This window comes from Pteronotus mesoamericanus, unplaced genomic scaffold, assembly GCF_021234165.1.
Source record: "Pteronotus mesoamericanus isolate MK-2021 breed Mesoamerican mustached bat unplaced genomic scaffold, CSHL_Meso_final contig_84, whole genome shotgun sequence".
In the NCBI taxonomy this organism is placed as follows: domain Eukaryota; kingdom Metazoa; phylum Chordata; class Mammalia; order Chiroptera; family Mormoopidae; genus Pteronotus; species Pteronotus mesoamericanus.
This window is the reverse complement of record NW_026555267.1, coordinates 1347448-1361239: the sequence shown is the minus strand read 5'-3', so window position 1 is coordinate 1361239 and position 13792 is coordinate 1347448. Positions and strand designations below refer to the sequence as shown.

General features: G+C 45.9%; 1 protein-coding gene across 4 annotated transcripts in view; it reads left to right on the top strand.

Moving 5' to 3' along the window:
* Positions 1-9958: 9958 nt before the first annotated feature.
* Positions 9959-13792, top strand: part of SPOP (speckle type BTB/POZ protein) — a 70108-nt gene continuing 66274 nt past the window's right edge. For all 4 annotated transcript variants that reach the window (XM_054585374.1, XM_054585373.1, XM_054585376.1 and 1 more), the window contains exon 1: positions 9959-10156. The gene's annotated coding sequence lies outside the window, so the exon portion shown is untranslated. The remainder of the gene's footprint in view (positions 10157-13792) is intronic.

The window sequence follows — 13792 nt, the reverse complement described above, 5'->3', positions numbered from 1 at the left end:
TTCCAGCCACACTAAGCGTGCCTAAAGGTCAGACTTGGCCTGTGGCCACCAGTTTGCCACCCACCATCATGTAACACTGCATCGTTGTCTTGCCTCTGATTAGTATTCATATATACTTTCTCCCCTGAGACTGTGTTCTTGTGTCTTTAGCCCCTAACACAGTGGCTGGCACATGGTAGGTGCCAGTCAAACATCTATAAATGCTCGTGGAAGGGCCAAAAGAAGGGAGGGAGGAAGGAGGCAAACCGAGAACAAGTTTATTGATGGGAGTTTTTATTCCAGCTGCTTTGGGTGTGGGGTACATGGAACAAGAAAGCCTGAAACTAGTTATTTCTGAGTGTGCACGTGTGCATGAGAGTGAGTTCCCATGTTAGCAAGTGTGACAGTGGAAAACTGTGTCTAAGAACCACCAGCCCCTTTCTTGGTGGGCTCCCAAGCCAACCCTCCCCATTCGTGGCAGAGGACAGGGAGGAGAGGCATGCAAGGCTCATGGTGGACACCTGGCTTCCTTCCAGGGCCTGTGGTCCCTGGCGCAGAGATCAGAGGGAGCTTATACAGGCTTTTGGCTCCAACTGATACATCCTCGGGGGAAGGTATCTGGCAGCTGTTGCCACCCACTGCCTGCCCGCTAGAGTGCCCATTGCATAGCAAGCAGTTGGCGGGGGGCAAAGTAAAGTGCTTTCTCTTCTCACGTGTCCAAAGTGAGATCATCAATATGACCCTTCACCCTGCATTGGGGATCAGAACTGCCAAGTTAAAGAGAAGGGTGGGGGTGGCTTAGACTGCCTGTCACAGCCTCCCCCCTCCCCCCACCTCCCCGCTGCCCCGGAGACAGAGCAGGAGCTCAACCGCTGAAGCAGCCTGCTGGTTTCTCCTACTGGTAGCCTGTCCTTTCTATCAAGAGAGGCTGCGGCCTTGAGCCCACACAGAGCATTCCATATGTATTCTTGCTGCCCCAATGAATAAGGACACATCTTTGGAAAACAGACATCCGAGGCTTAGAAAGTTATATTTTGTCTAGTTTTCAGAAGAAGTAACTAGACCGTTTAGGAATCAGAGCCTCCATCTTGGCTCTGAAGTCTCTTGTGAGGCCTGGAAAATGCAATTTTCTGAATTGGAGAGGGTAGAGGGTATTGGATAGCCTGAAGTACACTGGAATCACTTGTTAAGATAGACTATGGAAATTTGTATCCCATGATCCTCTCTCTAGCGAGCGATATCTTGAAAGCCAAAGCCACCTCCAGCCTCCAGTGTCCCTCTTGTTTCCCACCAGCACTTGGCCAGCTAGAAGCTTTGAAGCAAGACTTTCCAGGAAGCAATCGTTCTTCCAGGCAGTGCTGACGTGGCCCAGACTTCAAGCTCCAAACCTGGTCCCTGTCCCATAAGAGGCACAGGCACGTAGGGCAGCTGTGAGCCTGGGCTGGGGGGGCGTGCTGGTGGGAGGAGGGGGAATGAGGGAAAGTGCAGAAACAGTGTGGCGTGCACCCTGAATTGTTTAGGCTTTTGCTAAGGGAAAGGGGAGAGAGATTCCACAGTGGCTTCAATCCAGCGCCCTTGGACAAAATCCATCTTTCCTGAATTCCCAGAGGCAGGGATGGTGGCAAAGTCAGTACCTTGAATCTGAGAGCGAGAACTTTCATTGATACACTCCCCAGTGGCTTTCAGGTCTAATACACTGTGGCGGAGAGAGCAGGGCTGTTTCTCTGGGGCCTCCGTCTGACTCTCCAACATTCTCTTTTTCCAAATTACTTCACTCGGATTAAAAGGAATTCGTGTTCCCTCTCTCCTCTTCACTTCTTTCCATCTCTGCTGCTGCTTCCTGCTTACTCCTGCCTGCCCTTCCTGCCTTCCTTCCATCCTTCACTGGCATTTTCCTCTCTCCACACTCCCTCCTCCCTTCCCGCCATTCTGATGGCAAATCCTTTCCCTGGCACAGGCCCTCCACTCGCTTGCCAGCCCTGCTGGGTTACTCTCCTCGTTTCTGTAGCTTCTGTCCAATTATTTCTTTGGCCAGACTCATTGGGAGCCCTCTCCTCTGGCCACCCTGCCTCCTTCTTTCCTGCGGCTGTAGCAGCGCTACCTATCACCTACAGTTCATATCTATTCAGGGACGGAGGTGGAAAGCTCGTCTGAGTAGACTGGGAGATGTTTGGCAATCCGTTCTGTGTTCTGCTCTGAGGGCCCCAGCAGAGCTAAGAGAATCTAAGGGAAGACAACACCATTTCATAGACCATTAAGGGCTGCAGGATCTAGTTTTAATGAACATGGGATCAAAAGCTTTTTAGAGTCAGACAGTCCTTAGAAACAAGGACCCAGTGATGGAAAGGAATGAAGGCCCTTGCCATGGAAAACAAAGCTGTGACTCACAGGCATTTCATAGATGCTTCCTTGCTCATCCACGTTCCTGAGTTTCATGTCCTTGGCTTGGGGATTAACTTTGAGACTTTTTCAACATAGATAAAAATAGAGCTCATAAATGCCATCATAGGCACTTTTCAATAAGGTGGCCTTTTAAGGCAAGGCCAGGCTCCCAGCACCGGGTGTGAGTCAAGGAGCCCCTTGGGCCAGTGTTCAGAGTTCTCACAGGCTGCTGACCAGCCTGCTGACCAGCCTGTGGTCGAACAGTGGATGCAGGAAGAGGAAGCTGCTGGACGCTTTTGTGCATGAAACTCCAGCAACCAAGTTCCTGAAAGGAGTATTTATTTCACTCATTCATCCATTTATTCATCACACAAGCATTTCTCTGAATACTTATTATGTACCAGGAATGCTGCTTGGTGCTGGAAATACCATAGACAAAACAGAAGAGGAATCCCTGTCCCCAACACAGAGAGGGTATCGGGCAACCAAGAATCAGGCGATATTGCAGTGGGAGGGGAAATGCCCAGCTTCCTGGAGGGACGTATAGGTAAATCAAAGCCTGGAGACTCAGCAGAGAATTAACCTGGGGAAGGTGGGGGTGGGGACAGAGGAAGGTGTGGAGATGACTGTTCTGGGAAGAGGTAACAGCGTGAGCAAAAAAGAAGAACTTGGTTTACTCAGGGAATTGAAAGTAGTTCTGTGTATGACTAGAAACCATATTGCTCAGCGGCATTGGGAGGCTTAAGAGAGATCCCTTAGAGGCCGAGGCATGGTCAGTGCAAAAGAGCCTTTCTCTCCTGTAAAGGAATGTGGACTTGAGTATCTAGAGGGCAAAGGGGAGCCATTGAGGGGCTGTATGCAAAGAAGTGACTGGAGCAGATTGGCATTTTAGAAAGCTCACTTTTGCTGCAGAGCAGAGAATGAACTGAAGGGGGGAAAGACCAGAGGCTGAGAGGCAGGTAAGGAGGCTGCTATGATCCAAGGAAGAATTGGGGACGTGTCAAGAAGATGGAAGGAAGTAGGCAGAGCTGGGAGATAACTAAAGCATAGAATTGCCTGAACCTGGTGGTGGATTAGAAGTGGGCTTGAGAAGTCAGGAATAATTCCCAGTTCCAGGCTAGAGCTGCTTGGTGAGACAGAGATCACTGGAGGAGAAGCGAGATTTGAGTCTGCTGACTCTTAGTGCCTACGGGGCATCCAACTGAAGGTGTTGGGTTGGTAATTGGGTGTGTAAGTCTAGAGCTCAAGAGAAAGACCTGGCTCAAGATAGATGTGGAATATTCTTCAGCAGATGGATGGCAGTGGAGCTGTGAGAGTGAATGAGCGATCTCAAGGCAAGTGAGGACAGTGTGAAGAGGAAAGGAAATGAACAGGATCCAAGGAAAGCCGATATTCAAAGGATGGCTAAAGCAAGCTGCCGAAGAGGTAGAAGGAAAACCAGGAGCAAAGGTCTTTTGTTGTTGGCCTCCAGCACTCACTTCCTCCTTCTCCTACCACGAGCTCTCCTGTGGTTTGGAACGGATCCTGGGCGAGAGATGCTGGCTGGTTCTGCCTAACCCTTTTGACCCACCTCCCACAGACTTCCATTTGTTCCCTTTACTCCAGTCACACAAATTTTCCTTCAGTTTCTAAAAAACTTCCTGCTCTCTGGGCTGCTTTCCTTCCTTACCCCTTTCTCCACACCCTTTACTTATTAACCTTCCCCTCAGGCTTTGGATCTCTATTTCAGCCTTTTCTCACATTCCAGATAAGACCAGGGCTTTCGTTCATTTGTTCATTCATTCATTATTTACTAGCCACCTTCTATGTGTCAGCGCTGTGCTGAATGCTGGGACATTATGGGGCGCAAAGCAGACAGGTCCCTGTGAGGCTGACAAACGAGGAGGGGAGACTGATAATACATAAGTAAATACTCAGAACAATTACAAATTGTCATTAGTGTTGTAAAGGAAGTAAACAGAGGACCTTGATAGAAAATAACTGAAGGCCCTTATTTTGGATTAGTTGGGTGGTCAGAGAAGGCTCTCTGTGGATGTGAAAATTAAACTGAGATCTGAAAGGAGAGGCAGGACCACCGAGGTGAAGAGCTAGGGGGGGACGTGTTGCAGACAAGAGGGAGCAGTGAGTACAAAGGCCCGTGAAGGGAAAGGGCCTGACGGGTTTTATCAGTTCTAGACATTGATAGATGCCTAGGTTAAAGTGAAGATGGGAGGAAGGGACACGAAACGTGGTTGAATACAAGGCTCTTTGTGGGCAGTACAAATTATGGATTTTATTCTTGGTACCACGAGAAGCCATTTAAAGGTCTTAAGCAGGGGTCAGCATGATGTGACTTAAGTTTTAATTAGATTGGCCTGGGTGCTGAGTGAAGAAGGGATTGAGGGCCAAGCAAAGAATTAGGAATCCTCTAGGGTCCTAATTAAGACCCTCTCATTGTGGTTCAGGCAAAAGGGGATCATGGCTAGAACACGGATAGGACAGGGAAGACAGACAAAGTGGGAGGGTTTGAAACGAGAATTTACAGGGATTTCTGATGGATTAGATGTGAAGTATCAGAGAAAGAGAAGAGGCAAGAATGACACCTAGTTTCTGGCCTGAATGAATGGCAAGAGAACCAGACTGGCTTGGCTTGTTCTACCCCAGCCCCGTTTGACCAGCTGTGGAGCCCTTGAGACAAATTTTCAGAAGCCCAGAGCTTGAGAAGCAAGTACCATTAAAAAGCCACTGGGTTGGAGAATCTTTGCGGTTCCTTCCAGTTTTGAATTTTATTTTTTTTCGGGAACTGAAAACTCTGTGAATAGGGACAACATTTCTATTTCTTCTGCGTTCTCCTGTGGTTAGGTAGGTAGAGCTCTGTACACAGGGAGCATTCAGTAAGTGCTAGTTGACTGTTCACTTTGGCACAGACCTTCTATAATTGAATTTTAGATTAAATTCCCTTTTCAAAATAGGATTCAAACGTAGAGTAAACTTTCCATTGAAATCAATTCACTTTGATAAAGTAGAGCCATGGCTAGGGTAATCTAAAATTGTAGAATTCAAAGTATTTGCTATTTGAGTTGAGGAAGAGAAAAAAAAATGTTTATGCTAAACTAATTATCTACATTTAGGAAAATGTTATTTTAGGGCAAATGCCAACAGGTGGTAGATCAATCCCAATCAGAATAAGACCAAAAATACCCACTGGGAATAATTCATAATGGTGAAAATCTGTATTTGGTAATACATTCTTTGTTGAAAACAAATGTTAATCCGCTAACAGCTTGTTTTGAAGCAACGACTTCAGGCAATTTTTAGGCCTGTTTTAAAGGTGAATCAGGCAGAGATGGAGCTGTGTTGTCAATTCCAGACAGAAATCAAAGAAAAGCTAGACACTTTCGAACTTACCATTTCCTCTCCTCTCTTTCCCACTGCTGTCTCTTTACCAGCTACTCTACTCTTCAGATAACATGTTTCCTAGCCATCTTTCTAGGTTGAAAACTCAGAAATGTCAATAACTATAAGGACATTGATCAAATCCTCAGGTAACTACACCATTCCAAGCTTTTTGTTTTATTAAAGAGGGAAGTGAGGTAACAGAATGCCTTTTAAGTGCCAAGCACTTTTGAACAAATGTCATGTCGTTCCATGCTGCTTACTACCCTGTAATGAATGCCCCATTTCACAGATGAGATGGGAGGGTTGGCAGTCCAGCATCTGACAGGCTTCCTCTTTGGGATGAGTCCCCTGCGATAGATAATGTCAGTGAGAAGGAGTATCGGATATTACACAGTAGACACCGGGGCAGCAAGATCTTTCTTTGTTGCCCACCATGGTGGTTAGGTCTCAGGATGTGGCCTGGGATCGGCCAACAAGGTGCTGACCATGGGGCACACAGATGGAAGGAAGGTTAGAATCCTTCCCAGTGGCAGCAGCTGTGACCACGTGTCTGGTGGTGGCACTTTGGGGCAGGCCCAGCCGTTGGACCTCCTGGCCAGAGTGGCCTGCTAAAGAAGATTGTTCTTCCTCTACTAGCCTTTGGTTTTTCAGCCGAATTTCCAGGTCTGGTTCTTTAGCTCCTGTCAATTTTGGAAGCCAGAGATGTTTCTTCAGTAAATTCCACTTTTGGTTGATATAGGCAGAGTTGGTGCAGTTCTTGCAACCAGAAACTCTGACCAACCTGTGAGGAAACAGACTCCCTAATCGAAGAGCTTGTTCAGGGATGCCAGCTAGCAAGTGGCACTGCTCTGGCTGAGAAGTCTATGCTGTTTCCTTGATTTCATGGTCCCCTAAAAGGGGCACAGAGAAAAAGAATGAGCATGGTACACAGATTAGAGTGGGGCTCGAAGACCAGTTGGTACTGTACGAACACTTACCCTAAGAAGCCACATTCAGCAACGTCTCCATAAATCAGCGGGGTCTACTCTTTACTGGGGACTGTGCTATGTTCAAATATTATCTCAGTTAATTCTCACAACAATATGATATGTTGGGCATTACTTTCTCCATTGTTTTGATGCAAAAACTGAGGCTCAGAGACATTTGTCCAAGTTTATATTACAGTGTCAGTGCTGGGTTTGAACTTAAGTCTCCAGATACTGAGGCTGAATCTCACTCATTAAGCCACAGTGTGAAATTTAATCCATCCATAAATATTTTTCCACTGCTAATTTCTATTAACCCCATCGTGGCCCCAGCGTAACTTCATTGATGTGTTCTTGGCATGTCTTCCACCTCTGTTCCAGGGTGTGTCATCTGTCTCTGTTTCTTTAGACTGGAGACCTTCAGAGCACAGGACCACGTCCCTACTAAGGATCTTCCTGCCTGTCCATCTCTGATTTCCATGTGGAGCTCCACCATGGCAGGCCATTGGGCCGGGCATTCATTGACTGGCCATCTGAACAACTGTATGGAGAGGAGGGGACTTCATCTTCCAACAGTGCTTACAATCAAAATGGGAGTTTTACTCATCTTCCGTCCCATTCTGTCTATCTTTATCTCCCTACAGCTTCGAGGGAAACAATGCCTTTGCTTACCAGACTGTAAAATGGAGTTGAAAGTCCTTGTTGGCTGAATAAATACCAGACGTCTCAGGGTCATTTGGGACACAGCCCTAGCCCAGACCTGGTTCCTGATGGCCAAAGAACACTTTGTCATTTGTGTTTTGGAATTAAGAAAATGAGTTCTGCATGTTTCCTACCGTCACAAGGGGCAGTGAATTGAATTGGTGCCATTGTAAGCTTGATTGTTGTTGCATAGATAAAAGCCTCATTAAGTCCCTCCTGAGGAGAGAATTTTATTCTGAGAACAGAGTTGTGAGGGGGGCTTCTTCTCATGGTTACAACAACAAAACAGTGAATGGAGGAAATAATGAAATAGCTGCACTCTCCCACCCCCCTCAGACCTTGTCAAGAGGCTGGGTGAGTTTTTAATTAGGGCTGCGTTTTCAATAAATCCGTATCTGTATGTGGTGCCGATTCTTCCCTGGATAAGGAAAGATGATAATGAGAATCCTATTTTTCAGTCCCACACTAAAGGGATGCCTAGTATATTTAATCATGTTGTAGAAATCCTGGCAGCTTTCTCTGAGCCCAGCCTCTGCTCTAATTACATTTCTAGATTTTAGTAAATTGAAAGGGAAAATGTAGGAACAAAATAATTAAAACCAAAGAGGAAGTGCATATTAAAAAGGAGAAGCTGTTTAAAATTCTTCCACACAGTGCTTCCAAGGACGTCTACAGTCATTTAATAAGATCTACACCAAATCAAAGTCCTTTGTCCAGAGGCTGGTGGGATCACCTCTCAGGTGCGTAGTGTGGTCCCCACAGTAGAATGGGAGCCTTATTGCATCAGGCTACAGATGTGGACGGGACTCTCATGTCCTTCCCAGATCTCTGGGGATTCAAGGCCAGCCTTGACAAGTTGCTGGCAGACTCACTAGCCCCGGAGGAGTCCCCTCCCAGGTCCCAGGATGAATCTGACTAACCTGTAATGATTAGCCCAACCTGTAAGGTAGCTAAAGTGTGTTGTCCCTGCCTCCTGTTTTCTTGCTTTGCATCCCTTCCCCACCTCCATGCCCCTCCCTTCAAGGAGTGAGTACTCCCCCCGCCCCCCGCCACCCCATTGTCCTATGAAATCTAAAGTCAAGAACCCACAGCCTCATGACACCAGGAGTCAATTACTAGTAGCTGGTTACTGGGTTACCTGTGGGGCGCTTTGCATTTTCACAAGGACTAAAAATCTCGCTGGCTTCAGCTGAAGGAATGACTGTTTGTTGATAGTAATGTTGGGTGGAATCTAATTGGAAAGTTTCAAGCATCAGCCTAATAGGTGACAAAAGCTCTTTTTGTTTCAAGAGGGATGGGTGCAAATTTAGAATCTCCATATCTTGATCATTTTTACTGAAATCCGGTTTGGCCAAGCTCTAGGGGGGTTGAGGTGTTTTTTGTCCATGATTCCTAGGACATTTTAAGCTGTGGGGTTGGAGGGTCTGCCTACGTACTTGAAAGTGGAAGGCAGCCTGGTATTGTCAGGGGTTTCTTTCCAAACCCCTGAGGCTTTGCCCAGGTGCTCCCAGCCTTCCTTGCCAAACAGACTCACCAGCCACCTGGCGCCAGCCTGCTCGTGGCAGGAGACAGTGAGCACCATCTCCAGGAGACAGTCCCACAGCAGTAGGTCTTCCAGAAGCTTTTCCCAAGGCAGGGCCCACACTTTGTCACCCCATGCCCTACAGGTACATTTGGTTGCTCATGTGGGTCCAATGTCTCCTTAGGCATCTGCATGTGTGTGTGTGTGTGTGTGTGTGTGTGTGTGTGTGTGTCTATGTGTGTGCATATACATAATGCTACTGTCTCAGTATGTAAGAGACAATGCCTGCTCTGGATTATTTAGCTGGATTCAGTAAAACTAATTTTTAAAGTTTAAGCTAAAGAAAAGAATTGTAGCAATAATAAATACCCATTTCCTGATATTATTACTGTAACTGGGAAATGACTTATTTTTCCTTGCAGGGCCAAGATACCCTAAACTCAGGAATCACTGATGACCCTTGGGAGCTAGGACACGTTGCCAACTGGGGACCCAGGTGTCCAAGACAACAAATTATCACTGAATCAGCTTCTTTCCAGTCGTCACTTACATGCCTGCCTTCCCTGCCCCAGCATGGTCCTCCTTATTTTTGTTTCTAAATACTAAATTTCACTAAAAGAATCTCTAGCATTATCATAAAGTCCAAAAACCATTTTCCTGACAGAAAAAACGAGGTAATGCATGTAAAAGTTGTTGGTAATTCATAAATTTCTTGCAAATATAAGTTGCTGTTGTTAAATGCCTTTATTGTTACACTGCCCACGCCTCCCCTCCCCTCGCTTTGCCTCTATTTGATCCTCGCACCTCGGAGCATCCTGCGGGACTCCGCACGCGACCCCCTACGAGTTCCCGCCTCTTTCTTCTAAGGCCCCTCCTTCCCTTCAAATCTCCGGGATCTGTGCGATCCCTGGGACGCATGCGCGCTAGGGGAAAGTAGGCGGAGTCTCGAGGAAGAAGGAGGAGGGGCAGGAGAACCCGGGTGCGGGGGGAGTAGAGGGGGCGGAGGCCGCGCGGGGTGGGGCCCGGCGGGTGCGCGCTCGCTGCGTCGACGTGCTGACGCCATGACGCCCCGGCCGGTGTGTGTCGGTGTGTGTGTGTGTGTGTGAGTGTGCGCGTTCAGAGAGTGTGTGTATTTGTGTATCGGCGGTCCCGCAGGTCCCGGATGTTGCGGACAGTATGAGGCGAGCGCAGGGGGACGGGGACCAGCAGCTGTTGCCGCCGCTCTCAGGTGAGTTGGGGGGAGGAGAGTCGAGGGAGAGGGTTGTCCTGTCGGAGTAGGGGGCGCCTCCCTTAAGAGGTGATTGACCCCCCCCCTCCACCCGCCCCCTCCTCCAGGCACACACTTACTCTTTTTTACCTCTTTTCCCACATCCCGGGTTACGTGACTTGTGAATGCCAGAGCTTAATCAACCGTTTCTTCTCTCAATCCCAAGCATTCAGGAGACACAAACGCGCCCCCTGCCTTTAGCGCCCCCCCCACATCATTTTCCCAGCCCCATCCCCCTTGCCAAATAGCGAGCTGTCGCCTGCGGCGAGATGGGTGACTGCGCATGCGCGAGTGTGAACGAGCTTGGGGTGCTTGTTCGCTGCCCTCGGGGCGCATGCGCATCGCTGTGTTGCAGGGACCTGCGGGATAAAGAGCCCCTTGACCACGCGCCCGCGTTCTTCCTCAGCAATGGGCTAGACTTGCAGCCAGATAGTGATCCTGTTGCTCCTATCCAAAAGGAAGAATTTAAATTATTTGAGGGACTTATTGACAGAGCACGGTTTGCATCTGGTGTTGCCTTAGAGACTCCCAGGCTACAAACGCTTCCTGGAGCCAACGTGCCCCACTCTGACCCTCCTTTTGAAACTGTCACTACAACTTACAGTTCTAGCATTACTTTGCTCCCATCATCATGCTCTACCTTTAATGCAGATATCCCCTAAATTTTGGAATAGGAGTCCAAACCCATTCAATTACTCTGGCAGGGGATTTTGGAAGGATTTTTGAGGAGGACTAAGGGTCATAAAAAAGAAAGTAAGGGGGAGTTTCCTTTTAGCAAAACTCTTAATTATTTTCACAGAAGTAGATAAGGTATAGATAAAGAGCACACAAGGAAGGTTTAGAGTTGTAGCTGTAAATAAAGATACCAAGGTTCTCTCATCTCCGGGTCTCTTATTTGTGTGACCTATTTACCTGTTTGTTTGTTTTTTTGTAAAAGAAAATCTTGAGCGCTTTCGTTTTAGCTGTGTGCATTATTGATGCTCTGTGAACATCACATGAAAACAAAAGCAATCTGAAACTACTGGTGGACAATAACTTATCCAGTGGAGGTTTTAACTCTAGGTAATGAGAGTGCAAGTTACAAACAGCAATTTGAAACTAGAAACTTTAAACTACAGTAATATTTCAGTGATCGAGGCCCTGGTGGCAGATTATGCATGGTCCTTTAATTTGCTCCCGTGTTGCCACTCTTTTGCATACTTTGCTGTTTCTCTTCCTGTGTCACCAGAATCGGGTGAGGAAATGATAAACCCTCACAAACAGAAGGTTTGCTGAATAGCACTCGGATGAATAGCCAAATTGTTGGGCGCCCGGGGGAGGGGGGTGTGGGTGGCAGGACGGGGTGCATTTTCTGTGTTTTTCGGATATCTTTGCCAACTCTGTCTCCTATCTGGATAACTGGGAATGGGATATATTAGTAAGTCTTATTTTCTGTTCTCTTTCTTTTGTGTTCTTTTTTCAGTGTTCTTCTCTCAAGGCTTTTTTGACTGCCATTTTTAATTCTAGGACCTTATGTTCTTGGACCTTAAAGTATATGGGTATATTCTTTTTTCACTTTCCCATTTAACTGTAGCCTTTGCGTGGTTCAGCTGTCTTTTGTGCTGTTTTATGTTGCCATGGTTACAGTGGAGCCAAGAGATGACACTGAGGAAACAGGAATTTGGAGGGCATATATCATTCCTTGCCCTGGGAAAGAGCTGGAGAAGTCATCTTTTTTTCCTTGTGTGAACATGAGGAGTGTTAACACTTAGGGTGGGCGTGGTTGGTGTCCATTTGGTACTTCAGTGACTACTTCTTTCAGAGCTGTTCCTAGTGGTTAATGTTGTCTATGTCCAGACTTTCATCAGGTTCTGGTAAAACCCTGAAGTAAAACTCTTGAGATAATAAATGTCCATTCTTCTTGGCAGGCTTCTATCTTCTAGGATGCTTTGTTTTTATCTGGAAATGTTTCATTTGGTTGAATTCACTGAAGCCTCATTTAAAATTGTTATGATACCAAAGGATAACATGCTTTTAGGATTAAGATGAGTAGTGTCGTTAAATCATTCTTATTGGTGCAGAGCCATGTTTAAAAAATAACTCTTTAAAACGAGTAACACATTTACAAACATTTGAAACAAAATTCAAAAGGTACACAGAAAAAGTGAAAAATCCTTTTTCTACTGTCCTACTTTTATTGATCTTGTTACTCTCCCCAAAGGAAATTGTTGTTACCTGTATCTTATTTGCCCTTCCAGAGATGGTCGATGCTTGAACAAGCATACACAGTTATATATTCTTTGATGCTTTTATTTTTAATTGTTGTTTTAAACAAATGGCAAGAAACTGTACATATTATTCTGCATTTTGCTTTTCTTATTTAATATATCTCGGCCATCAGTTAATACAGTACACAGAATACCTCTTTTTAAATGCTGGCATGTATTCCATTGTATAGATGTACCATGATTCATTTAGCTCTTTTTGGATACTTAGGTTGTTTCCCGAGCTGTGATTAATTTCTTATATGTACTTTTTATGTACATGGGTGCCTGTTGGGTCAATTCATAGTGGAAGGGCTGAATCAGAGGATATAGGCATTTTTAATGTTCAGTATTGTTAAATTGCTATCCATCAAGGTTGTATGAATTTATATACCTAACAGCAGAGGATGAGCCTGCCTGTTTTGTCACTAACACTGTACTGTCACTTTTTTTTATCTGTGTGCAGTCTTTTATTAAAGATTTTAAAGTTCATTATGTAGCTTGTTAAGCTTTATTACAACCAGGAGTTGTGGATAAATACTGTCACTGTTTTGCAGATGGGGGTGGTGGTGGAAGATAGTATGCAACTGAAAAATCATGTCATGGGAGTGAAGTCGTATGCCTGGACACACCAAACCCATGACAGTGCTGGGAAGACATGCAAAACCTGTATTCTAATTTCTTTAACTTTTAGATGCCAGTTTTTATATGTCAACTTCTCTAAGTCCCTAAGTGAAGTGGTAGGATCTTTTGATATCTGTGACTCAGATTGCTTTATACAAGTGAACTGCCATTCTGCTGAGGAACTGAAAAGCCAACTCAGTTAAGGTACTTTACTGAGTACCTACACAGAATATTGGTACTACTACTTTTTTTTTTTAAAAGAATTTATTTATTTTTAGAGAGGGGAAGGGAGGGAGACGGAGAGGAAGAGAAACATCAGAGTGCGGTTGCCTCTTGAGCGCCCCCTGCTGGGGACCTGGTCGGCAACCCAGGCATATGCCCTGACTGGGAATCAAACCGGCCACCCTTTGGTTCGCTGGCAGGCACTCAATCCACTGAGCCGTACCAGCCAGGGAGGTACTACTACTTTTTAAAAGTCTGGTGGCTGCAAAATACTTCACTATGAACTGTGAGGAAATAGAAAAGCATGAAAAAATGTTCCTGAAGGAGCTTACAGTCCTGTTGGAAAACCAGATCTATTGAGTATATGAAATAATAAAGAACAGAAAACAGAACAGGAACATTAATACACTGTTCTATGCTGAGAGGACTTTGTTAACAAAGGATTAATAGTTTTAGGAGAGTTCATTTGGAATGCCTTCCTGGAAGAAGTGCATTTTGAGCCCCACTT